The sequence below is a fragment of the Agelaius phoeniceus genome, chromosome 5, assembly GCF_051311805.1.
Source record: "Agelaius phoeniceus isolate bAgePho1 chromosome 5, bAgePho1.hap1, whole genome shotgun sequence".
Taxonomy (NCBI): Eukaryota; Metazoa; Chordata; class Aves; order Passeriformes; family Icteridae; genus Agelaius; species Agelaius phoeniceus.
Window position 1 is genome coordinate 25764489 of NC_135269.1, and position 26118 is coordinate 25790606.

At 38.1% G+C, this 26118-nt stretch overlaps 1 protein-coding gene across 12 annotated transcripts in view; it reads right to left on the bottom strand.

Annotated features, from left to right (window-relative positions):
* The window catches only part of ATF7IP (activating transcription factor 7 interacting protein), an 82587-nt gene that overhangs the window by 47222 nt on the left and 9247 nt on the right, over positions 1 to 26118 (bottom strand). For 2 of the 12 annotated variants that reach the window (XM_054631613.2, XM_077178659.1), the window contains exon 3: positions 3462 to 3545. The exons of 8 other annotated variants lie outside the window; for them this stretch is intronic. The gene's annotated coding sequence lies outside the window, so the exon portion shown is untranslated. Of the gene's footprint in view, positions 1 to 3461; positions 3546 to 17399; positions 17770 to 26118 lie in introns of those variants that run through there. 2 more of the 12 variants (XM_077178660.1, XM_077178661.1) reach the window with 2 other exon arrangements.

Below are 26118 nucleotides of genomic sequence, written 5' to 3' on the forward strand. Positions count from 1 at the left end.
TTAAATTTTTTTTGGGAAAAGAAAGCACGACTACTGCCAACACTCGCTCAGATCAATGACAGTTTTGTGTAGCCGCAAACTCAAGAGCATTTGGACAACCCTCTTGGGCAGGTGGAATGATTCTTGGTGGTGTCCTGTGCCACCTGAGGAGCTGGACTCAATCCCTGTGGGTCCCTTACAACTCAGGATATTTGACAATTGTATGAACCAAGCCGCAAAATTCAGAATACAGATGCCACAGCCTCTAAATAACAATGGCTCCACTCCATTTTGTACCCGACCTCATCTACAAGTTTTACTCAGGCAATGCTAAGATTGCCCTGTAGCCTCCTCTTCAGCAGACTGAAGCTGTTGAGCTCCTTCAGCATCTCATCATGGGTCACATGCTTCAGCTCCTATCATTTGGGTTTGCTGGATCTTTCCTAGTTTATTTGGAACAATTTTTTGTGAAGAAAATTATTTAACGTTTATCCCTAACTACAATATTCTACATTGTAAGGTAAGAATATATATTCTAAAGTACAATATGAATGCTACTATAAACCCCACAATCATGATGTACCTTACTTTACAATTCTAAGGCTTATTTCGTACTTAGTTAACACGACCTGACAAAAACAGGGACAAAGCAATTTTTAATATTTCCTTTTAACTTAGCACTGAGCTTCCCTTACCCTTTTGAGGTCTTTTCTGCAAAACAATCTAGAATCCTCAGATTTGTGTTACTGATAGCACTTAACAGTTTGACTCACACCTCAGGAACAGATGAACAAATTTTGACACAAAGTTGTATCAGGTCTATTTATGAACTTGCAATAATACCATTATGATGATTTTCTGCCATTCTGACCTAGATTTTCTGAACTGGATTGTCTACTACTGCATTGCCACTAGTGGGAGCAAAACACAATGCCTACAGAAACACTGATCTGAAACACCAGTTTACTTGAGTTGAAAAATGGTTCTCATCACAACCATTTTCAGTCAGATGACTTAAGAACTCCAGGTGAGCTGTTAATGCCTTTCCAGAGCTGTCTACACCCTAACTAAAATTTCTTCATATTCCTTCAGAAGAGAATACATTTAATGCAAGAATTTTAGACCTGAAAGTACAGAAAGCACATCCCATCTGTTTTCCCAAGAACTCAGAATGGAAGGCAGACATATTCACATGATATCAACCCCTTCATTCATATAAACCCCTACAACCAACACACATGCTGTTACAGATTTTTATCTTGTAAAGGAAATTTGGAAAAAGAAATCAGGCTTGGCTAACATTGAACAAGTCCAAGAACTCCTAACAGATGAGCCACTAATGAGAACCCTCTGGTAGCACAGTACAAGAACAGGGCCTCTGCATCAAAGTTACAATAGGACAGTTCGATCTCCCAGCCTGCAGTGTTTTCTTTTATAGGCATTACCCAGAGTTTGCAAAATATATTACAAAATTCACAGTCCTACTTTTCCTATGACCAGAAAATACACTAACAAATTAATGTAACATTTACAGAGGTCTTAAAATCAAATCTGTAAGTGCATCACTTGAATAACCATATAACTTAAAATAAATTAATATTTGCTGTTCTAATTTCCTTAAGTCATCTAAGCAGTTTTTCATTAACATTTTTAATACAGAGTAAATACAAAGAAAATAAAGGACACTTCTTTTTACATTTGCCAAGAAGAGCAGTCTTAAAAAAATTCAAACATCAGAATCCCTTTATATTGATGCACCCTTACTTTTTATTGAAAAAAAAAATGGATGAACTTGAATTGCTTATATATTTAAAAATTCTGTTCACTTTTTATTTTCGGATATTATCCAAAATCTAGTTAAAAACAAAGCATGAACACAGTTCTAAAAAGAACCTGTAGGAAATAGAGGCTTCTCAAAATTCCATTGTTAAATCGTTATGGGAGTAACTCATGCACATTTTCCTGCTCAATCCCACAGTCTTTTGAAACCAAAGACTATTTGGTTAAAGCAACCAAAATATTCCATAAAAACTACTGTGACAAAATTAAAAGCATAGATGAGACGAACCAGTGTTTTGGGTTCATCTTTGAAAATGATGTTTTAAAATATCTTCTAAGGGCAGACCAGTCTTTAAGCATTTCCAGCCATACCCACAAGGGAGCACAGTGCAGCCAAAGAACAGACTCATGTGAGATCTGAGTGTAAAAGAACCAAATCAACTGGTAGCCAGTCCAAACAGGCTTGGTCACACCAGAGTAAGCCAGTCAGCCACCATTTCATACATACTGGTTTCCAGTCTTTCAAAGGGGCAAGGTGCACCCCTTCAGGGAGCAACAGAGCAAATTACATGGATTCGGACATTTTACCTTCAAACAAAACTCACCAAGCTACTACTATTCTAAATGAATGCATTTTGGTAGTCTCCCTTTATAGTTAACAACATGAAGTTTAGCTATGTTTGTTAAACACCTCCCTTATCTGATGCTTGGGTGTTTTCTTTTTTTACTCATCCTGTGACCAAGAAACAAGGAGGAACCCAACGGCCCAGGCACCAAGCCAACAGAGTAGCACCTTTTATTTCAAAGAATGGCTTTTGTATGCATCAGCACAAAATGACTCCAGCATGTACAGCTACCTGTGTAAGGGGTAAATGCTGTAAATAAGGACAGTAGCTTTGGGCTGATTTTTTTTGTTTTATGAAAGTCAACAATTTTGACAGGCTAACGTACACACTGTGTTCATTTGTTTAGATACAAAACCTCCCTCTTTCATTTTAAGCTTTAAAGTCATATGTAATTAGTCATGTGAGACATGAACACATCATTAGGCGACTCCCTCCAAAATTTAGGAATTCTTCTCATCATGAAATGTGTGCTAAATGGCATAAAACGTGCTAGTGCAGCTACGAATGTGGGAAGGTCTCTTTTCTGAGCCTTTTTCCCTCTATTTCTTCATTTTTTATTATTCTTACTCTGTAAAGAGACCACAGTTCTAAAGCAAGAAAGGATTGTATTAGCTGGTATGTATCAGCCCATGATCATGTGCTCAGGTAAGCAGCCCATGAGCGGCTCAGAAAGAGAAGCCAATCAGCATGGAGCTGCCTGAATCCTGCCTAGTGACAGGCAGCAGACAAAGGGAAGGTCATGGAAAAATGAGGGGGGGTGGAGAGGGAGAAGCTGCAATCTGAACAATAGTGCATAATGGGGTTTGCATAACATCATGGGTCTAGAACAGCACCAGCAAAGGGCTCCTCGAGGGCATGCAGCACCAGCCAAATGCGCCACAACCATAAAACGTTTGTCAAAGCACAAGAACTACGTGAAGAAGTAAAATTCACTGATAATGAACATCAGCACTCAAATGTGCAAGCCTACTTAAAACGTAGCATAGTCAAATCAAAGAAAGTGAAGCAGCAAATGGTCATGAGTATTGTGTTCTAGATGGAGACTTCCAGAGAATGAAAGTGGTGAATAAAACCTACCTTTTAAGTAGTGGTTGATAAAAAGTAGTTGTCAGTTGAAATCCTCCATAGTAATTTTGATATAAGTTGTCAGAAATTTATGAACTATTTTCAAAGAAAGAAAAAAAATCTTGAGACCTATTCTTATAAAAGACGTAATTAAATAATGCATCAATAATTTGGTTTTCTATCAGTAATACAAGTCTACTGATCTGCCTGAATGGAATACACACCACCAGCTTACTGAGCTCCACATACAACTGTGCCTTTGTTTTTAAATGTAATAAACAAAATAGAAATCACATGATTATTGTATGTGCAAATAATAGCTCTTCTAGCACACCACAGACAATTTCAGTTTTTGTCCCTTTTAGGCTGAACTTATGTTAGTGTTAGCTGAGAGAAGGGAGAAAAATACACCATTTTCTAGGAAAAAAAATTACATCACCATCCTGCCCTATTTCACCTAGTGCGCACACATAGCAGAACAAGGTGAGCTGTAATTAAAACCCCCTTCGGCTCAATTGCTCCCGCCACATCCCCAGGCGCTGCGGCTCGCAGAGCGGCTCGCGAGGCACGCTCCCCTGCGGCGGAGCCCTGCAGTGGCGCGGCCGCCCCCCAGAGGGCGCCCGCGGGGCCCCGCCGGCCGCAGCCCGCGCGGCGACGGGACGGACGGGCAGGCCCGCCTCCCATTGGCCGAACGGAGCGGCCGCGCGGCAGCCAATCAGACGGGAGCGCCTGAAATTCCACCCAGCAACAAGCCCCACGCGGCAGACGTCGGGCGCGGGCACGAGCGCGGGGGCGCGCCTTAAAGGAGCGGGATTTTCCAAAGGGCGCTATAGAAAGTCAAGGGCTTTCCGTCCGAGACCTGCAGCTGCACAACAGCGCTGACCCACGAGTGCGGGTGCACAGCCTCCATAAGGAACAGCTGTTTAATGCGCGGGAGCATTGTCAGGCGATCACTGAATTCCTGCCATGTTGAATGCTGAATCAGAAAAACCTCTTGAGATCCAACCTGGGTTTAAGTATAGCATCTGGAAAACGTTCCTTTCTTCACATCCTATGCAGTACCGCTGCCTTCTTTAGTATTCCAACAGAAATTTGGTGTTTTTTCATGACTGCAGTATGACTTCTGCCTTGAAAGGAGAAGCCAATCTCCCCCACATTTACAGAAAACTGCCTTCTGAAATTCAGCAAAACATTAGGGCCACATATGTATTGCTGCCTAAGAAAAACAGGCACCTACATGGTTAAAGCCTTCTTAAACCAGAGTAAACTCACAGTACAATTTCAAAGAGGTTGGTCTTGTTTATTGTATATGTGATAGCGTCCTGTACTAACCTGAACTATGCTCTCATCACGTTGACATCACAGTAAGTTAAGCACTGCTCTTGTGTCTCCTCTACCTCAGAGGATAATACCCCCTCTGACACTGGCTCATTTATCTATTTCTGATACCAAACTTGTGAGATTTTTTTCCCCCCATGATGCTTTGATGCCTTGTGGGAAAAATGAATTCCTCATGGGACAAAAATGACTGACAGGTCTATTTACCTGGCTAAGATATTTCATCTGCTGCTGGTTTTGCAGAGTTGCTCTTAAATGTTCATCACTTTATGCCTAGATAACTGCATTCTTTGGAACATGGAAGAATGGAAAACAAGTGGAGAGTCTCTCCTATGCAACTTTTACAAGCAACTCAAGTCCTTTAGAAACACCCACTATTTAGCACACAGAGCTTAGGCTGATTCTCCAAGAAAAACGTTATCTTTTTCTGTATACTGAGTTTTAACAGCTACTTAGTTTATTAAACTAATAAAACTACATGACTGGAACTCAGCCAGAGCAACAAGGCTGCGATAACGTGTTTTCTTACTTCCCACAAGTGTTAAAGATTCCAACTTTTATCAACAACTCAAAACATCAGCTTTCAATTCAGCTGTGACATCTCCAAACACTAAACAAATCCTGCTGTTTTAAACAGTGGTAACAGCAAAATTCAGCTTTCTTACAGAATGATTTTTTTAGCACAAGCTAAAACTCTAAAGAAGTTGGGTTTTTTTAAATTAAAAAAATATTTACAGACTGTGAAGTTGAATTTGTGCATTTAAAGATACATTTGATAAATATTATTATACACTGTCTCAGATTACAGTTTCGTCTCTGGCATAAGATAAACAGCTTGAATTTCCATTATCCTTGAATATGAGTAGGACCTAATAATTCCATAGATATGGTCAGCAACTGCCAAAACACATCTACAACAAAAAACTTACTCAACTTCTGATATTCCAAAGTTTAAACCTGAACAGCCTAAATTAATTGTTTATGCACATGTAGATGAAAAAATATGAGACACTCTGTGAAAAAAAGAACAATCTCAGAAAAAAAGGCAAGATGTTCTGATCATGCTTAAGCTTTTCTAGGCATTATAAAATACATTTCTTTCCTTTCATAAGGAAATTCTTTATAAATTTTAAATGTATAATTTTCAGTATTTCAACAGGCTAACACTTTCACACGATATCACTAACATATGCACATTTGCATCCCTTGTCTTCTGTTAGATAAAATGCAGATTAACACTATTGTAATGAAAAACCAGACATATTTACCCTGAACAGTCTATTGTCTAGATTAGTTCCTGTATCACATATGCAGCTAGCTGTGGCGATGTAACCTTGGATTTCCAACTGGCAGCTCAGTGACATCAGAATTCAGAGGTGAGCTACCTGATGCTGACAGTGATCCCAAGAGTCACTTCTCAAATGCCACAAGAAGCAGAAGTGAAAAGAAAACTTGCAACAAAGGAGGCAATCCTGCATTGAAACATTACTAAGTGTTAGCCACACATATAAGCATCTTTTATGAAGTTTTTTTGCAAAGATTGCGTTTAAAAAGCAAGTTTAAAGTGGAACTGAACCAGCAGTTGGTAAGCTGGGTGTTGGGAGGGTTTCTCCCGGGAAAGACACCGTTTGTGGCAGGGGCAGCGCACCCTGCCTGGCCCGCACACAGGATTGAAGGGGTATGCTGCCAGGGCGCCAGGAAACCAGCTCTTCCATAAACTGAAGCCTCGTGGGGACTCGGAGCTGTTCGGGGCAGGGAGGATATTCCCCGTTTCCCACATGAAATGATGAGTTTTCTATCCGTGTCTGAGGCAGGCCAAGGCAGCACTTCGGCAGCCATCTTGTCCTCTTGTCGGCTCTACCCGATGCCGAGGACTGCCAGAGATTTGCATGCCCGCTCGGGATTGGCTGCCGCAGAGCTGCTTTGCATGAACCAAATCTGCCTGGCAACAGGCTAAAAATAGCCCGCGCTGCTGCTGGGAGCGGCCCCGCAGCGGGGCGGGAGCGCGGCGCGGCCAACGCGAGGGGCCAAGGCACGCGCAGCCACCCTAACGTGACGGTACGGGCGGGCACGGCGCACTCAGCTCCCTCAGGGCTTCCGTGGGGCTTCTTGAGTGACAACAATAAATTCTGAAGTAGTTCTCTTTTCAAATCAAAACAAACTATTATAATCTGCATACTATCTTCTTTCTCACTTTCGTTTCTAGGCAAGCTAGAACAGAAACCATCTTTCTGACTGTAATACCCCATTGTCGGTTTGGTGAGATGGCAATGGAGTAATCCACAACACCTGCGACAAATGCCACCTAATCCTTACTAGATGTGGACTCCCACACGAAGTTCTTGGCTCCTGAGTTACCCCTTGTTAATCACACCTCACCAGAAACATCTGTACCATTCCTCCACTCGAAACTAAAGACTGTGTGGGATTTGGAAGGGCAAGCAGGATGAACTAAGCAAAGAAACTCTGTCAATAGAGAAGGCATTTTAGGAATAAAATTTAGATACAAAATGAAGTCCCTAAAACGCAAAATCTTAAGGATGCTATGTACGTACACGTTCTATGATAGTAATTCCAGCAGTAATCTACATGTACATAATTTTATGACTTCAACCATAATTTCATTTTCACCGAAACTGATAGCATAAACTCTTCTGACTGCAGCAGAAGCAAGTAAAGAGGTTCCCACACCGTTCTATTCAACACATCCACCCCCAGGTTTCTGTTTCATGGAATGGGTAAAGGCAGGTGAAAGCCAACATGGTAAGGTGAATGAAGCAGCCAGTGCACACAGCACACGTACACTGTCTAACCTAGCTCTTGGGCAGCCTGAAAGGTGCCATCTGATACATGAAATGCACACAAGCACTGCTAGAATGAAAAAACCAGTATTTTCTCTGTCGCAATTAAATAACGAGATCAGGAAAAAAAGCGACCAAAGCAGGTGGTTGGTCGCAAAGATTACTGAAGACAGTTGGTATCTTCTGAGTGACTCAACAAAACAGAATCACAAAAATTAAACAGAAATCCCAATATGAAGCAAGTGAAATTAGACAAAAAAATGTGTATAAAAAAGCCTCAAAATAAAATTAGGGGGAAAACCCCACCATCACCACCACCCAACAGACTAAAACACACACATTTTTTTGTGAAAATTACAGTTTACTCAAACTTTATTACCTGTACCTAGTGTGAGGACTGTTTGTCGCAAGCATTCTTAAAGAAAGGATAGCTTACTGCATAGATGTTCATTAGCCCCTCCTAATGCATTTTACTACAAACTGTCTCCTACCACAAGACATTTTTTCATTTATCAGACGCTAAATGTTTTCCAAAGGAAGCTAATGTTGTGAAATGATGGGAACTAGAAAAGAAAATGCCAACCTAACATTCTATTCATTACTAAATGCAGAAGAAGAAAGAAAAAAAAGGTACATTTTAGTACTGGTAACATATTGTATTCATATGCTGAGGATCCCAGATAATGCATGTAATTCATATTTTTACAATGATAAACAATTGCTTTCTAATAAAGTTCTATGGCAGTCAATTTCTTACAGTACAAAGCATGCAACCAGAGTAAGACTTATTCTAGTAAAAGTCTATAATGGCAGATTAAATTCACTTGGGTCAGTGGGTGGACAATTATTTTTCTGTATTTGCTCTTAGGCAAAGATTTGTCACATCTTACATTTGTAAAGACTTGTAACAAAAATTACCCGATATGCCACCCAAAAGGACCTTTAAATGTTTAATAAGCTAATATGTAAACAACCATTGCATGGATGATTCTTTAACTTCAGCATATCTGGAACAAGCTCTAGAGACACAGATTACCAGATATAATTCTTTGCTAAGCTGCCCAAGAAACAGGAAGCAGGAAGTAAACAAACCTACGATTTCTTTATGTAGTTCCAATCATAGAAATAAATTATAAGAAAAACAGAACTAGCTTTGAAAGGGGTTTTAATGACAAAATGTAGCCTGAAAGGGTACCAGTTCTTACTGTATTCTTCCTTTCTAGAACCCTTGCCACACCCACCTACTCACCATACTTACTGCATAGACAGCAGGCGTATGATCTTGCTGTATTCCATTTCCCTGACTCATATTCTAGATTTAATTGTTACCATATAAGAGACACTCTTTTCTCATTATCACCTTGTGGCCAGACTTCTAAATTCAATACCAGTAGGAGTAAGTTTTGAAATGATGCCACACTAGTTTTAAGTGACACAGTTGTATTGACCTATATCAGTAGCACCTCAAGCAACAAAGCACAGCATGTTCATTTCTGAGATGCTTACACCTAATGCTAATAATTCTTGTCAACTCACATACTCTGGAAAACAAAGCTATTTAAACACAGGAAGGTGAGAGTAGTGTCCTGAAAGTAAATACACAGTTGATGGGAAAATCCTTTTTTTTTTTTTTTTTTTACCAGAGTGGGGCTAAAGTTTGGCTGAAATCAGTTGGTGGGTAAAAAATCAGGAAAATACAAGACTTGTGTGTCAATATAAGACAGATACTTTTCTCTTTTTTTCTTTTTTTTTTTTTTTTTTTTTTTGTTAACAAGGAGAACATGATTGATTGAAACAACCTCCCCAAGGATGTGGCAAAATCCCCATCACTAGAAGTTTTCAAGATGCAATTGGACAGGATACCAGATAATCTCATCTAGGCTCTCTTTCCCAAGAAAGACCAGATCACATGATCTTTTAAGGTTGTTTCCAATCTAAGATATTCTATGAACTAAGCTGTACAACTGATTTCATTAACAGAAAATCCATATTAGCTGTCAAGATATTAAAACCCCTCTAAAATGGGACTTTTAAAGGTGGTCAGATGACTACTCCACCAGCCTTCTGAAGAACTGTTACATCTTCAGCAAGAGAGCAGTAATTGCATAGTTGAGAAGGTACCTTTCAAGATAAGCCATCTTCTACTAATAAGCTAAGTCATTAAAAAACAACAACAGAACATCGCTCTTCTTTGAATATGTTATGTACATAGACCCTTTATAAGCTTCATGCATTTTGTATTTATAGAGATACATACGGTTGAGGAAAACATGATCAGATGGCTTAAAATAAGAGAAATCTAAAATGGTAATTAGGTTGTGAACTTGAGGATCTAGTTTTATTTGTATAGGGCTTTAAATGTAATTCTTGTATATGGAAGCTAAAAAATATATGGAAACAATAGATCATCAGGCTGAAATAAGCATAACTGAACTTATCCTTAAGGCAATTTCCTCCCAGAAATCAAATTCATCTTGTTTCCTACGTCTGATCAGATATGCAAAAAAATTCATACCGCTAAAGCAAGATTGTTTCTGAAACTTAATTTCTAATTCATATAAGATACTTTTATCACACCTGAGATATGAATTCCAAGCACCTCACTTCCCCTTCTTTGGTCTACCAATAGAATGAGTGGCTCATTTTGCATATTTTTCTTCAATTCATTTTTTTGGACCCCTTTGTCATCTAACGTGGCAATATAAACTATTCATTGAGTAAATACTGCTGCTAAAAATATAGAGAAATATATTTAAAGACACTGCAAAGAGTAACAAGTTCAACAGGCTCATACAAAGTTATTTTCAACTCTTATTTATAAATATACATAATAACAACGTAGACAAACAGGATGTCAAACAAAAACTGCTATGAATGTGTTTGATTTTAGGGCAAGGTACACTGCAAGGCCCAAGAATCCAATTCTACATGGGAAAGGTTATTTTTGTAAGTCCAGACTTGGAACACCAAGCAATGGACAAATTCTTGAAGTGCGTGTAAGAAACATAATGCCTTTTTGGGTGGGTTTTTTAATTCTAAGAATTCTCATGAAAAAAATTAGGATAAACTTGAAGTGCAATGCAATACAACACATTTTTTGTATAAGCTCCACACACCTACAGTACATGATTAAAATGAGCACTCTTAAAATTCCCACAAGTTTGAACTGTTTTCACACATGGGTTTCAACCATCACAACCCAGCTTTCACCTGCAAAATTTCATTTCAGAAGAATGCTTGAAACAGCTCACAACTAAGAAGCTAGATTTCAAAATATGGTACAATGAAGAAAAATACTGAAAGCAATTTATCTTATTCAGATATAATGAAATACTTTTTTCTCCCCATTCTGCAACTGCAGCCCATGCATGACTAATCCAGTATAATCCTGCATCAATTGTGAAGACAAGTCAAGGAACAGGAAAGCTGGCGCTTATTGCTACTACACTATACAATGTAAGACCAAAATATTTAGCAGAAAGTCTTGTTTATCTCTAGAAAAACATAAATTTGCAAAATAAGTTTTACTGCCAGGTTTTTGTTTCCCATCCCTGACAAAGGCATTTAAAAGGTTCACCAAAATGAGGAATAAATTGGTATAAAATTTCATGAGGTAATTTCTTTAGAAATCCTGCTTCAGACAGACTCCCTTTACAGCAGCAGTGTATTCATCTGTGGCTACCAGAGACTACCACAGTTGCTAAGCAACATCTTAGTTTCATCTCAATTTTGATATTTGCCACTTTGGCATATTCACTGGAACCCTACTTATTCTTTAAATAACCTCATCTCATTCCACTCCTTTCAAAACTGTTTTATGAAAGGCAAAAATAGATAAAATAGATTTTTCAGAGGGGAAAAGGGGGTGCGGGGGAAGATTCCTTCTTCCTATGCTTTTCTAAGTATCTATGTGTAGATAAAATATCTTAGAATATTTGCATGTGACAAGCAACAGTCACCACAAGGTCCACAGAAATCCCACAGACATTCAGCAATCATCTTGCCTTTTCTGATTTCTGGTTTCTCCACCTAAGTTCAGCAAGAACAGGAAGTAGAGAATTTCATACTAACAGGAATATAAAAAAATTCATACCACATAGCAATTAGCATATTATCTAGATTTATTCTACAATGGAGTAAAATACTACTCTGATATATGAGATTGAACTCCCTCAGTTAAGGAATGCGACACACTATCCCATACATGTTCTTCTATCTTACAAAAAAAGAACCAATATAAATGCCCTTCAGTGACTCTACCAATACATAGACATCAAGCAGCAGATGTCACAGTGGCAGGAAATGAAAAAAAGACTGCAAAAATCCACACAGTCAACATATTTCTGTAGATAATATTGCTATGAGGTTACTGCTCCTTGAGAGACTGCCCACACTGTCATCTAATCCAGAGGGGGTTCCTATGCAACAAGACAGCATCCTATGCCCTGGACAGCTGCACACTTTGCATACAGTAATAAAATTCAAAAGAGGCAACAAGCTTTTCAGAACTCCAGCAAAATCAGCACCACCACTGCTATGCAGTACCATCTTAAATAGTTTTGTCAATATCCATACACAGAGTCCCATTCTCTCCTGTCTTTATTAAGTAGCACTTAAGCATTAAGAAGTACTCTTCAATGTCTTCTTAAAAGGGTTCTGTTACATTACCTAAATACTGTGACATCTCCCTTTGGATGAAGTAATGATTGAGGAAGAAAGAGGAGAGGATGAAATGCTAATAATTAGGTGTAGACTCTTGTGATGAGAACTGCAAATAGCTATGTTTTTATGAAATACTAAGTAAGTGGAATCATGCATGCACTTCAGGCAACAGTTGTTCAAATCATTACCTAAAATGATCAGGGAAAAAAGCAAGTGCTTAATTACCCATTTGAAATAAGAGATGACAAACCTAATGTTACACAGAAGTCTCAAAGATGTAGAGTAAAAAACCAATTATCTAAAAGCAACCCAGCTATTGGACTTTCTCATCTTGCAGTATGAATCTTAATAAAAGGGAGTCAATTAGCAAGTGCTGTATCACTTTAGCTGCTAACTACTATTTTTTTTTGTGCTGTGGGATGACCAAATGTCAACAGCCATATCTGTAGCAAAATCCTAGTAGAAGGAATGTGAAGTATTTTCTGTGAATTACAGCTTGTTGTTAATATTACAAAGGAGTATGGACTTCTAAACATAAGAAACTGAAACTAAAATCTGTAGTCTGAAGGCATTTCTTTTCCACAACAATGGAAGAATTAATCTTTGTGTTTCCTCAGTTTCTTAGTCTAAGATCATTGAAGAAGAAAGCAGAAAAAAGATACGTGAGGTGTTCTTTGTCCACAGCAGTCAGCAAGTTCTCATGCTAGGTTTCTTAGAGGACACAAAAGCAAAATAAAAAGGAAGATTGAAGACATGATCCATCTAGTCAATAAAGACCTTTGTCTTTTAGATTAAGAAGCTACAGGCCTCGAATGAGATCAACTTACACTTCCCAAAGTATTTCTTATGTCTGTTTATTAATGACCTCAGTGAGGCCTGCTATGCAAGATGCACAGGTAATTCTGGAAGGCTTTCCCAGGTTTAACTTCACATCAAAGATGACAGGCTTTAATTTTTTTTCCTGATGAATTCTTTTCAAAGCAACCATAAGCACCAGTGTGCAGTTACTCAATACCATCACCTCTGCAGGGTTGCTGGCAGCAATTGTGTGGACTGAAGTCAGCCGTCAAGGTTTTGTTCATGCTGACTAGTGACATCATACACACTAACTCACTGAACTTATGAAATGCACGTAGATATATGATCTGTTTAGGACACCAGAAAAACCAGGCCTAGAGCCACCTCCAACTCCAGTGTTGCATTCCTAAGTGGAAAGGATGGAAGTGATCAAAAGCAGAACATGTTTCTTCCAGGAATGAGGTCATTGTTTTGCTTGCTAATGCAAATTTTCAAAAATAAAATAATATTATAAATTCATGAAGCATTGATAGTCTGCACAGAACATCAAACTAGGATTCACAGTATAATATAATACCAAAAAAAGGAGCTGCAAGTTTACCTCTACTGATACTTTTTTTGGCAATGATTTTGCCAGAACAGCATGTAAAATTTTTTTGAGCCAAAAAACAGTGACCAGGCTGCAGTGATACTGTCCAATGCATTCATGAGTTGGTAGTACTTGGTCTGCAAAAGACAACTTCTTCAGTGAAGAGCTCAAAGCAGTTCTACCAAAAAAAAGTTCTTTATTTTACTGATTTATGAGGCGGAAAAGCAGCTGATGAAGCAACAATCCAGTAATACCATTTCAGAAACACCTAAGTACATAAAAATTTATACAGCTATTTTAGACTGTTTGCCTTCCCAAATTTCATAAAAAAAAATATGGAGAAAAATGCATCTGCACAGTCACTCAGGGTGACCATTTACAAGAAACTTCATTTTTCTTGCCTGGAAGTTTCCCAAATGTGACCCAGAGTTAGATGCCAGATGCAGACAGTAAGAATTATACTTAAAAACGCCTCCATTGATGAAATACATAAAAGACACAAAGGAAAGCATCTTTAATTTTGACCATTTAAGGTTTGCTGTAAGTTGACCTCCAGAAAGATTCTGCCCAGAAACCTGTAACATCAAAAGGAACACCTCTCCACAGTCTGTCTCTTGCCTGGTGACCCAGCAAACCAACATGCTTGCTTGATTCCTACAAAGGACAGGCTGCAGTTTCACCTCTTCCAAAAAATTAAAGGCTACATTTCTCTTTGAATGAGTGAAGAATCATTATACATCCTTTCTTCATCTGCTGGTGCATACCATAGCTGAACTGTTTTCTGATAATTTTTCAGACTAACTACAGACTCTCTGATGAATTTGTATGCATGACCACCTCTCCCAGGCTTGCATTTGCAACCATAAAACTATTTTATTTATATAGCCCCAAGGTGAATATGACCAGGTCATAAACATTCTTGTGCTTTTGGCCAGGACCCCTCCTAATTTTTCAGCATTGTAAAATGCCAATAAAGACAACAGGGCTGCAACCTGTATTGAGGCATAATTCACATCATCAGCATTTAGTAACATCCAAGAATAAAACTTTATAAAGAATACGACTTCTTTACTCTTTCTCTGTATGCTATAGAATCTCAGTCTCCCCACATTACCTGTCTATTTTAGGTTTTACCTATCTATTTTGTCTGTGTGATCCCCACTTATTTCCAGGACAGAGTGTCCTGTCAAGCAAATGTATTTTATGCTGGATGGTCTATAGACATAGAAATCTGATTTTAGTGTGCAAAGGTAACACATACAATTTAATAAATCTAATAAATGGTGATTGAGTCTCACTAAATTATCCTGACAACTCAGTAAGAGTCAATCTTTCCATCCTCTAAGTTAACAAAAATTAACTATTTTACAATACCAATCACAAACTCTACTTGGAGCATGATTGCTACCCTCCACCATTCAAAAGCTTTAAAAATTAATGTTTTATCGATACAGGATTTGGGGACGGGAAGTTATTATTTAAGGAGTATCAACAAGTAAGTCCATTAAAGATACTGGGTATTTACACCAAGGAATTTTGTTCTAAAACAAATTAATTAAGATATCCTTTTTATAATGGTGTTTCAGCAGTTAAATAATTGATTGAAATAATATTCTTTTGCACTGATCGAAGTAATAGTCTTTCGCATTTACTGACACACTGTTAATCCTCCATGATTTTTCTCCAGACCTTTTCGAAAAGTCTTCAGGGTTTTCCACAGTTCCAACTTTATACTGAGTTACTGGGAGGGACATCTCAGAATTCTCAGCCAGTTCTTTTAAAACTCCTGGATTCAGATTACGAAGACCTCCTTATAACCTTTGCTACGAAATATCTATCATGGAATCTTTAGTATCTTCCTTGTAACTTCAGTGCTTCAAAAACTTGGGTTGTCTATGTAATCTCATAATATAATCTCACTTTCATAAAAATAGTTCTAAAATAATGCCAAAATATTTACTGTGATATATCTTTTTTCTTTCACTATGATTTTGTTATCATCATCACCTACATTACTGTTAGAATTCTCAATTCTTAAATATAACATTTGTTATTGTTTGCTGTTCCAGTCAAGGTTTTCCTCTCAGGAACATTTTATTTTAATCAGTTTTCTACTTTTTTTCATGCCTCACTCAATGCCATTTCTCCTCTACCATACTAACACACTTCACGGAAAAGAAGGAGGGACCCTAAACTGCTTCCTTCATATAGCAATGAAAGCAAGACTGGTTCTAATGCAATTTGACATTTATGGAAAACTTTATAGGTGTTAAAGGTTTCTAGTGTAATTTATGTGGGGAAACGTACCACACACTTGTGTTTGTAATCTCTCACACACGCCCATTTTTCACTTTTTGTAGTCTGCCAGACAAGCAAAATTCTGTCCATATAAAATCTTAAGTTAGCACTAGAAAGTTATCCAAGGTTTAAAAGTGTATGAGCTGTCTACAAACTGCAACTCATTTGGCCCATACTGTAGGCATGCAGCATTCTTCTCTGCCATGTGAATGGGAAAGTTTACCTTTCTCTATTACTGTTAAATTCTGCCCTCTGCAATATCAACCAGTTATGGTTCTCCTTCCTAGCATATTTACCCTACTGGCCTTAATTCCCAGGCCATTTCAGAAAGCCTCCAATACTTTCAATATCTATCACTAACATTTTAAGCTGTAATTATTTATCTGCTTACTTTGTTCTTCTACCTCTTTAGTTTCATTCTCTTCAATTAATCTTATTTTTCCTTCAACCAAAATGGGCCTTTCTACTTCCAGTTCCACATTCCTATCATGAGCTGATGTCTGCATTTCAGTGGCCATGTTTTATTGGCTTGTTAATGCATCTCCAATTATCTCTTTTCTCTAGGTCAGTGACCATCCTTTCAAATAATTTTCTCCTACCATCTCTCCTTTCCAGTCTTCCATGCTGTCATTACTTCGACTTGTAACATAAAAACAACATAAATGTATTTGTGCAGAACCAGCACATCTGCCCCATGCAGCCATTTCATGCACTACATGCATAACCACCATAGAGCATATTATGTAATTAATAGTACTTCATTTCTATTAAAATTTCCTGCTTTAAGGCAAGGTTATTGTCTTCTCAGGGGGAGAGATCATAAAAACACCCTATTCTAAGGTAGTTCCCTTCTTACAAAAACAGCTTTTTTAAATGTACATATAGGCATTTAAGAAAGTGTATATACTAAAAGATTCATGGACAACAGTATCTGATTGCTTTAACAGCTTTGTAATCTCAACAAGAAGAAAATTCAAATTACAACCAGGGTAACAATGATCCTTCATAACACCATGAAGCCGAAGTACAATTGGTAGATTCAACTTTGTCAACTCTGCACCCCCTCCAGGGTAAGCTTTCACTATTGCTAAGCCTCCATGTGCATCAACCAGTGTCACTATAGAAACAAAAATAACACACTAGCAAAACAGTAGAGGTTTGAATCAAACAAAAGCAGTAACATTACCAACAAAACCTACATACTGAAATTTTGAATATTTTTTAACTACTTCATTTTACTAAAGTAAATAGTCTACAATAATTTCTAGGTAACATTTCCCCTAAAAACAGCAGCCCCAATATAGTTACAACCAGAACAAATGACTTTTGGGTTTCCCAGAAAATGCCACTTGCATTGAAATTTAATTCCTGGCATTGTGCCAAGTGAGGGGGTGGGACCTAAATGAAAAATTAACTTCCAAGTTCTCTAAAACATGAATGCAGAAAATGAGTTGATTCTCTTACCTGGTGAGAAGATGGCACGTGCAAAATGAGCTTCCTTTTCTGAGTAAGCCACTGACATGCAGCTCATTTGCATAAGTATTATGAGCTACAAGTAGACTTCCAGGTCGGCCATCTTGATCCTAAGACCTTGTTTTGTTTACACAGCAGCATGACTGCTGGTTTTCAGCCAGCCTGAGCGATGCTGCTACACCTCTCAGCTAGTAGCCTACATCTGTTCCTTAAAGCCTGCTGGAATTCCTACTTCTCCACATAGTAGCTGCCTGCCTCAGAGTGCTCCTGCAGCTCACTGAGCATGCCACAGCCTCTAAGGAAACTGTTGCAACTGCAAGTGCCTCCAGTTGTACTCTTTGTACTGCCTTCTGTGCTGCCAACTATGAGTGCTGCAGCAACTATGTGCAGTGAAGTACCTCCCACACACCACACTGTAGTACCAACAGGCAAAGATTTATTACAGCACAGCGCAAGACAGCACCCTGAAAAAACCCAAGAAAGCTGAAATTCTCTCAGGATTTTCACTTACTGGCAATCTAATTACACCTAGATTCCTTTGTACATCTTTTCACATTCATCAGTGCTGCTTTTTCTGTCCAGAAACCAGAGTGCTCCTGCAGCCCGTGTGAAGGAGAAGTCCATGACACATGTTCGCTGCTGCCGACAGGGAGCCAGACTGCAGTTACAGCTAGCTGGCGCCAGTAAAATTTACATAAAGGGGCCTGATTTCAAGACTAAATTGCAGCAGGATATTGCTGAGCAAAGCCTTGCCCCTCCCCACGGGTTCTAGAATATACCTTTCTAGGTATTTGCTTATTAATAATCCAGATCCGTGTCAGAAGTCAAGTGCTGCTCTCATTGTTCATATAAATAAAAATTGACAATAGTGACTGCAAAATAAATTGCAGCCTGTTTCAACTAGGATGCTACACACACAATGTTCACAGTCATTGTGTAACAGAAATAACACCAGAAAAATTACACTGCACTCAGCAACCAGGTATTCTTAACCTAGCATTTCCAGTATTTTGCAGATTTCCAACAAGAAATAAATATTAGCTCCAAGTAAGACAAATTCATTTCTAACCTAATACTGACAAGTAACATGTCTGGCCATTTAATTTGTTGTCTCTATTTCACTTTTCTTAATTAGTTAGGTGTAGGAAGGAAAGAAAAAAATCTCTCAATCATAATTATTTTTTCAAGTACCTCTAAGGTGGAGTGACAGGTAGCAGCAGAAGCTTGGATTCCAGCCTCACTTTGACTTTTAATACCTAATTTAAAAATTCTTACCTTTTTTCTTCCACTCAAAGTTCAATTAAATAGATGAATAGGTTACATTTGACAAATATGTGTTCTAAAAGTCACTGTACTTTTTTTTTTGGGAAAGAAAAAAGAGGCTAGACTTTAGAGTGAGAGTGTGTGTGGGTGCAAAGGATTAATTTGCCAATACCTCCTCCCTCCTCACCTGCTGCCTTGCAAGAACTCTTAGGGTATGAAAGAACCAATGCAAATAGGTACACTATTATACCAGCTATAAACACAAATTTGTGAAACCTTAAATAAAATCAAGTTTGGCTAGCTAGACATTTAGGCAGCTGTATATGCAGCTGTAGTTGCAGTCTAGCACCATTTAGTGAAAAAGCAAAGTAATGGAGACAGGGATGCTTATTAATCTGAACATGGCAGAGCATCTCAGGACCAAAAGAGCCTGCTTTACACCCCTGGTCTCTTCTAGTTCCCTGCACCGTTCCTCTTTAGGATGCCCACAGTGTTAAAGCTATGTACAGTCAAATTATATGTCCCATTTTCTGCTGCAAGCATAATTTGTTCATTATGGCTGGTTCTAGGTTGAGCATAACGCAATATGCTCATCTGTAATGTCAAAATGATGCTGTTTTTGTATCTGAAAATATTTAGCAATGTAAAGTACTCCTAACTTGTTGTTACAATTTATCCTCACCTTTTGCATCCAAAACACCAGAGTGATTTGTAAGGGAAAGCTAATCATTTTTCCAGAACGCCTATCACATTAAAGTGACAATCGTAACATCCCTTTAATGTTACCTATGTATTTGGATTTGCCTTACTTTCAAACTGGTATGTGCATGCTATCGCATCTAAGCGCATGCAGAATCATCTTTCAGTGATTCTGTTGTCATTTGCAGAATGAATCACCGGATTAACAGCTTCTGATCTTAAAAAGAAAGGGCACCAGTGCTGCTTTAAAAAACAAAAAATTAAACCCCTTAGATTTCCCAAATACAGCCATAGTCCTACCCTCCCCCCAGTCCTATTGCGTTATGCACGAATACCTGAATAATAGTATGGTTCTTAACACGTTAAAACACATACTGTAAGAATTAGAGCCTTGGAGCATTTTCTGTTCCAGGCTCCAGTCCGCTATGGGAAAGTCCGTGCCTGAACTTGCCGGCAGCCCCCGCGGGCGAGCGCTGCATCTGCAGTCTGCGGGAAGCACCACCCCGCTTCCAGAACGTTCGGGCAGAGTCACCCGCACCCCCTGGCTACGCCTTCCTCCCTCTCACACCACTGGTTATGACAAAGCTCAGTTTCAAACACAAAACGTTTTCACAGAGAGGAGGAGCCATTGATCTGGGAGTTAGAAACGCACCAACTCGGTTGCGCAGGGCAGAGGGGCTGAGCCCCTGACCAGCGGCAGCCTCTGCTGCACACAGGGCTGGCACCCGACCCCAAATAATGTACCGGGACCCTTTAGCAGCCTCCCAAGTACTGCGTTTGGGCAGCATTTTTTTTTCTTTCCAGCTTGGGCTTCCCCCCCCTCCCCACCTCGGGCGGGGGGAGGGGGGGGGGAGGGGAGCACGGTTTGTTTTATAGGTTGTTTTGTTTGTTTTCAATAGATGACTGAGACAACAAATCATAATGTATTCAATCATAATTCTCCGGTGACTGGCACTACAGAGAAAACCAAAATGTCTGCCTGCCTTCTGCACGTTTTGCCCATGTCGGTGGAAACGCCCGAAAGCTATTATATTCTCAGAGCCAGTTCTCTTCCTCCAACATGCAAACGACTTCCTACTCCCCCACGAAAAGTGACCTTAAACAGCAGATGTTGCAGTCAAAAGTAGTAAGACCAGCTGTGTTCAAAATAACTACTATTAACTGTATGGGTTCAATATGTACCAATCAAAGACAACATCTTAAAATATCCGTTCGGTTCTCTCAAAATAGGTAGGGAAAAAAAATCACACAAAATGATTTCCCCAATCCAGACAATTTTAAATACTGACGCATTTAATTGACAAAGTTTGTCTAAAATAAAAGGGAAAAAAAACCCCCATAAATCCAACCATTATGAAATCTATCACTAGTACCTTGACCTAAAAAACCCAAACCAAACCAAAACACCAACAAACCTTAAACAAAAAAACGCCCACCACAGAGCAAATGAAAATGAAAGGCCCTGAGTCTTCTGACACTAGTCCAAGACATTCCTTTCCCCGACTTTTCTTCTCTAAACGAGAACAGATCAAATTACTATTCACTTAAGAGTCAGCGAAAAGTTCAGTAATTCCCAGAATTTTCTCACATTAGTGTTTGAAAGACACAGAAAATGATGTACATTTCTGAAGCAGAAAACCGTCTATCAAATCATTATCTCAGCTGCTGTGGTGTATTTGAAGATATTTTACAGCAGAAGCCTGTATCAGCAGAAAGAACAGGAAGGGCAGGAAATGGGGGAGGGAGGACTGAAAATAATTTTATCTGCTTTTCTGTTGTAGAAAAGGGGTGAGAAACGTGTCTAAACCAGGTAAGTTCCAGGCTGTAACAATCTAATATGCTGCATTCCTTTTCTTCCAGAAATGGAAAATTCTGAGTATGACTGTTTTCATCAACTTCAAAACTCCTACATTTTGCTCACTTAAATTTACATGCAGAATTTTGTTATTTACTAAACAGCTGACTGATCTCAATCTGAAAATCAAGATGATGGAAGATGGTAAATAATTTGGCTTACTCATAATTCCTTCAAAGACAGTACATGCTTAAAAAATCTACCAAATTTTACAGCTAAATAATAAAGGTCCAATTCAACTGTTTAATAGCAGTCATAACATGATTAAGTATTTAAGATTGCAGACAGTTCTAAGAACTTGGTAACCATTTACTTCCACTTAAAGAACCAAACAAGTCAGCTACTTTAAAATGATTTCCATACACTAAACAGTATTGAATTCATTCAGCAGTCTGTTCCAGTCCATTGCAAATCCTGCCTGAAATCATTTGCTCCCAAATTTCTATCAAAATAGAAGATGCAGCTGTGCAAATCGAGACAATTCAGGACTTTAGGAGGATCATAAAAAATAATCAAGCCATGTTAGAATGGTTCCAAGCAACTATGATTTAGTCGTTAAAAACTATCCAAATAAGTTAGTGCATAAATGAAAAAATAAAGTCGTTACAGGAAAACTCTTCTTTTAAATAAGTACAGCCTTTGCAAGTAAAACGCAAAAAAAAGGAATCTATAAATTTTTTCAGAGTGAACTACTGGTTTTCTTTTCGAAATTGTACTTCTCTTGGAAAAAATCAAGTAGATAAATTTCTATTAGGGTAGTAGTCTCAAATCTAACTCCTGATAGGTAACCTTGAAGGATAGACTATCAGCAGTACAAAGCTATTTTTTCTAGAATACACAGACACAACTATACTGACCTCAGTCTGACAACAAATCTTGCATTAAAACTGTACAGCAATCAATTCAGCTGAAGTCATTACTTCATTACACATATCTATTTCTAATTCAAAGCATGAACATCTAATTTAGGTATTTAATAAAGGTGGTGGGGGGAGGGGGCTGTTTTAGCATCCACTCAAGTACCCTGTTTCTTTGACTTTTGGTGGTTTTTGATACAAATTGATGGTTTTCATTTTCTTTTTGATTAGTAAGACCCAAACTATTAGCACCATGGGAGTGAAGAGAGAAGAGATTATACTTTCAGCTACTAGTACAACCATAAAAAAAGCATTACAATGTGCTTGGATTTTTGAAAATGGGAACGTACCCTATATGCAAAACCTACCATACTTTTAGCATTCTAACGCCTACTTTAGGAAAGAAAAAAGAAAACCAACCAACAAAACCCCAAACCAAACCACACTACCCGTGCAGTTCATGGAACAAAACACTACAGCTCCCTGCTAGGCCAGTCACATTTTGTATAGCACTTCCAAAAATGGATCAGTGTTCAAAATGGCCTGTTAAAAGGCAAAGGAAAACAAAAACCAAAGGGAATGGGAAACACAGAGACAAGAATTTTTCTCTGAGCTCTGGCAATCACTCCATACATTTTCTGCAAAATGGGAATAAGCTTACTCAGCTCACAGAAAAAAAAACGTGGGCAAAAAACCCGTCACTAAAAAGACTACATAGAAGATATGGTCTGAAAATACAGTATTTTATTCAAATGTAATACATATGAAAAACACTCCTTCTAATGATTGTCCAAAATATTCTACTTTTCAGTCTTTCATTAAAGCACAGTTTAACAGAGACATCTTAACAAAACAAAGAGCACTGGGCAATATTTATATGCCTGCCGTTCTCTTTGAAAAAACCCAACCCCCAAAAAACCAACAAACCACCACAGGATGTGTATGGTAAAGTATGTTTTAGATATAAAATTTCATCCCCTTCAGAGATTATGAAGGAGGAGTTTGGTCATCTCAAAGAATGAAATGTTTCTACTTCCTGTGAACAATGTAAGTTACTAACATCTGGAACTAATGAACAATAACTGACTAAACACACAAATGTCAGTAATCATTTGTAAGACTGGGGTAAGGATAACTCAGTATATCTTGCAGAAAACCAAAAATATTATTGTTGTGCTGCATTATTAATCTGCATTCAGTAGATGAGGTAAATGTATGGTGTAAATTGTCGAATTTTTTCAAGATAAATGTGTCTAATTAGGATTTGTGGTTTGAATTTTCAGACATATTTGAAATGACTCAAATGTTCCCTGGATCTTAACTATCTTACCCAATCAAAAGAAGCCATTATGAATTAAAATCTGCTGTAAATCAAATTCACCAAACAAAGTTCCACTAGCAATAAAAAAACTACCTACCTACTTTTCATCACCTCTAACCACATACTTGCATTACTCTTACCTCTTATCCTAAAGCAGAAAAATTCTATAGCCAATTACTTAGAAAATTACTGTTAACTAAAGTCACCAAATCGTCTCACCTTAAAAATTCTAGATTTTACTGACTTTATTTCTTTTTATCAAATGAACAGAATAAACATGGATAAACAACATCTCCTGAGAATGTGACATTCAAAGTCTGCACAGAATATTCAGTGTCTTCATAAACACTGCATTGTCATTAACTGTGTAAGATAATATATGAGAAGAGATATTTAATACTAATTTAACCACTAAGTGCTTTGTTAGAGATTATACTGAAAGCACCAAATTAACATGCAGAAATTCTGAGGAAGGACTAAACTTGTCAGCATTTAGACTAGCTTTCACAGCCCTAGCACTATGTTCAGCTTCAGCCAGGAAAATACTGTGAGAGCCACCAAGCTCATCTGCTGCTCCTGATATTCTGGAGAACTTCAAGAAGCTTCCTGTTTACTTACTCTTGGTTTAACTTACGTGCAGCTTAGAGAACCCATGAAGACCTGAACTAGGTATAAGACACAGAAAAAGGAAATTATATAGTCATGAACAAAAATGCTATTTTTCTTCTCTTCTGTTGTCCAACTCCCCAGTGAAAAAAAGTTGAGCATTACTTTTCTCCTACCTTCATCTCCCCGGAAACAGTACCTTCTAATGACTTTTAAGGATGACAGCTAGGTCACCAACCAGTACCAACAGCAAAATACATGAGGCCATGTGAAACCACTAACACTTTGAAACTCAGATTTCAATTAAGTTATACAAAAGAAAGAATAAACTTCAAAACTTCCATCTTCTCATTTATATTAATTCCATAAAATCTGTAGTCTTATTCTTGAATAGCAAATAAGTGCTACCTACAGAACAGTTAACATTTATATAATCACTGTTTTTCTAATGTATTCATACAGGCATTGTAATTATCTACCACTAGACAAGTTACACATTGAAAACATTGTAAATCTAATTGCTTGGTTTCAAAAATGTAATGAAGTTCGTAAAGAGTTTATTTCATTTTTCAGTTAAAGTATGAGGAAAGCATTCGAGAAAGGGACAACACAGAATAAGTGCTCTTCTGGCCTGCTAAGAAGGTAAGCCAAAAAATATAATTGCATTAGTAAGACAGATATGATATTTGACTTGTTCCATCTAATCTATCCTGTAACTAAGACAAGATAGAGGTCTGTTAATTAATTCAGTGTGAAAACAAAGAGAAAACAAAAAAAAAACCAAACAAACAAAAAATCCCAAATACCAACAAACAAACAAAAAACCCGCTGAAAACTGAACTCTAAAAACCAAACCACAAACAAATCAGCAAAAAACCAAAACCCACTACAATTGACCTAAAAAGAAAAAAAAAAAAACAACATTGCAATGTATTTTATATAGCTTAGAATTACTTTTAACTATGCCTAACCAAGGTTTTAAATTGCTTCGCAGCAGAGTAGAGCTGGTGCTCACCTCTAAGGTCCGGAGCACGTGATGGTAACATGCACCCAGTCAAGCTGAACTGCTACACTGAAGAGCACTTTTTCAGCTATTCTGAAACTGCTCTCTCAGCTGTACTGAAAATAAGACTAAGATGGCTGCAGCGTTCACTCAAGCCAATCAGTGACAACTCAGCAGGAGGTAAAACATTTACACAGCAAAACACCTCTGTCTTTACCACACTGCAACAAACTGCAGAGGTGGAAGGGGTGGGTACCTGCAAGCAGAGGAGTGGTTTCTTTGACAGGCAGGAAGTGGTTAATGCACAGCTGCAGCACTGCAGCTTCCTAGCACCACTGGTGAAGGGAAAATCAAACTAAACCAAAAACGAGCAAGAGGCAGCCCTTCTAGGCCTGTGATCCAGGATTTGTGTCACATACTTCAAATCTCTCACAACTGCAAGGCAGTTCAGAATTCATGAATTCACGTCACACATTAACAGTCACGGATACAGAGCTGGATCGCGCACAGAGCTGACAAACATTAGAGAATAGTTTTCAAGAGCAGGCTCACTTCAATGCTTCTTAAAAAAAAACCCAAAGCCAAATCAAAACAACCAACTTAAGAAATTAATCTATAGCTTTGTACTGCTCCTACTGCTCCATCTACTTCAAAATAGTCTGTAATATTAGTTGCCCAATAAAAATTTTACTTGGGGAGGAAAAAAGGATGTTTGCTTTATAAGAAAGCTAGCAAAAATCCCAAGAACATTCCAGAACTTCAATGCTTAGAGAAATCAAGTATCTAACTCTTTATGACTGCAATGCAGCTTGTTGTCCAAGTTTTTTAAAGAAGACCTGTATCTGAAATTACTTAAGGAATTTTGATGGAATTTCGTAACAGAGCAGTTCCTGAAGAACTGGTTTGAAAACCTATGGCGGGGAGAATGGGTTGTTAACCAAAGACACAAGTTTAACACAAATCCAATATAGGTTTCGCTCTACTATCTGTTAATGGTAATGAAAATAATAATATTAATTATAATAATGTAACAAATAATAACCAATCACACACTCTCACAGAGGCAACACTGGATGAGTTCTGGAGGGAGCTCCTCTATATCTGCC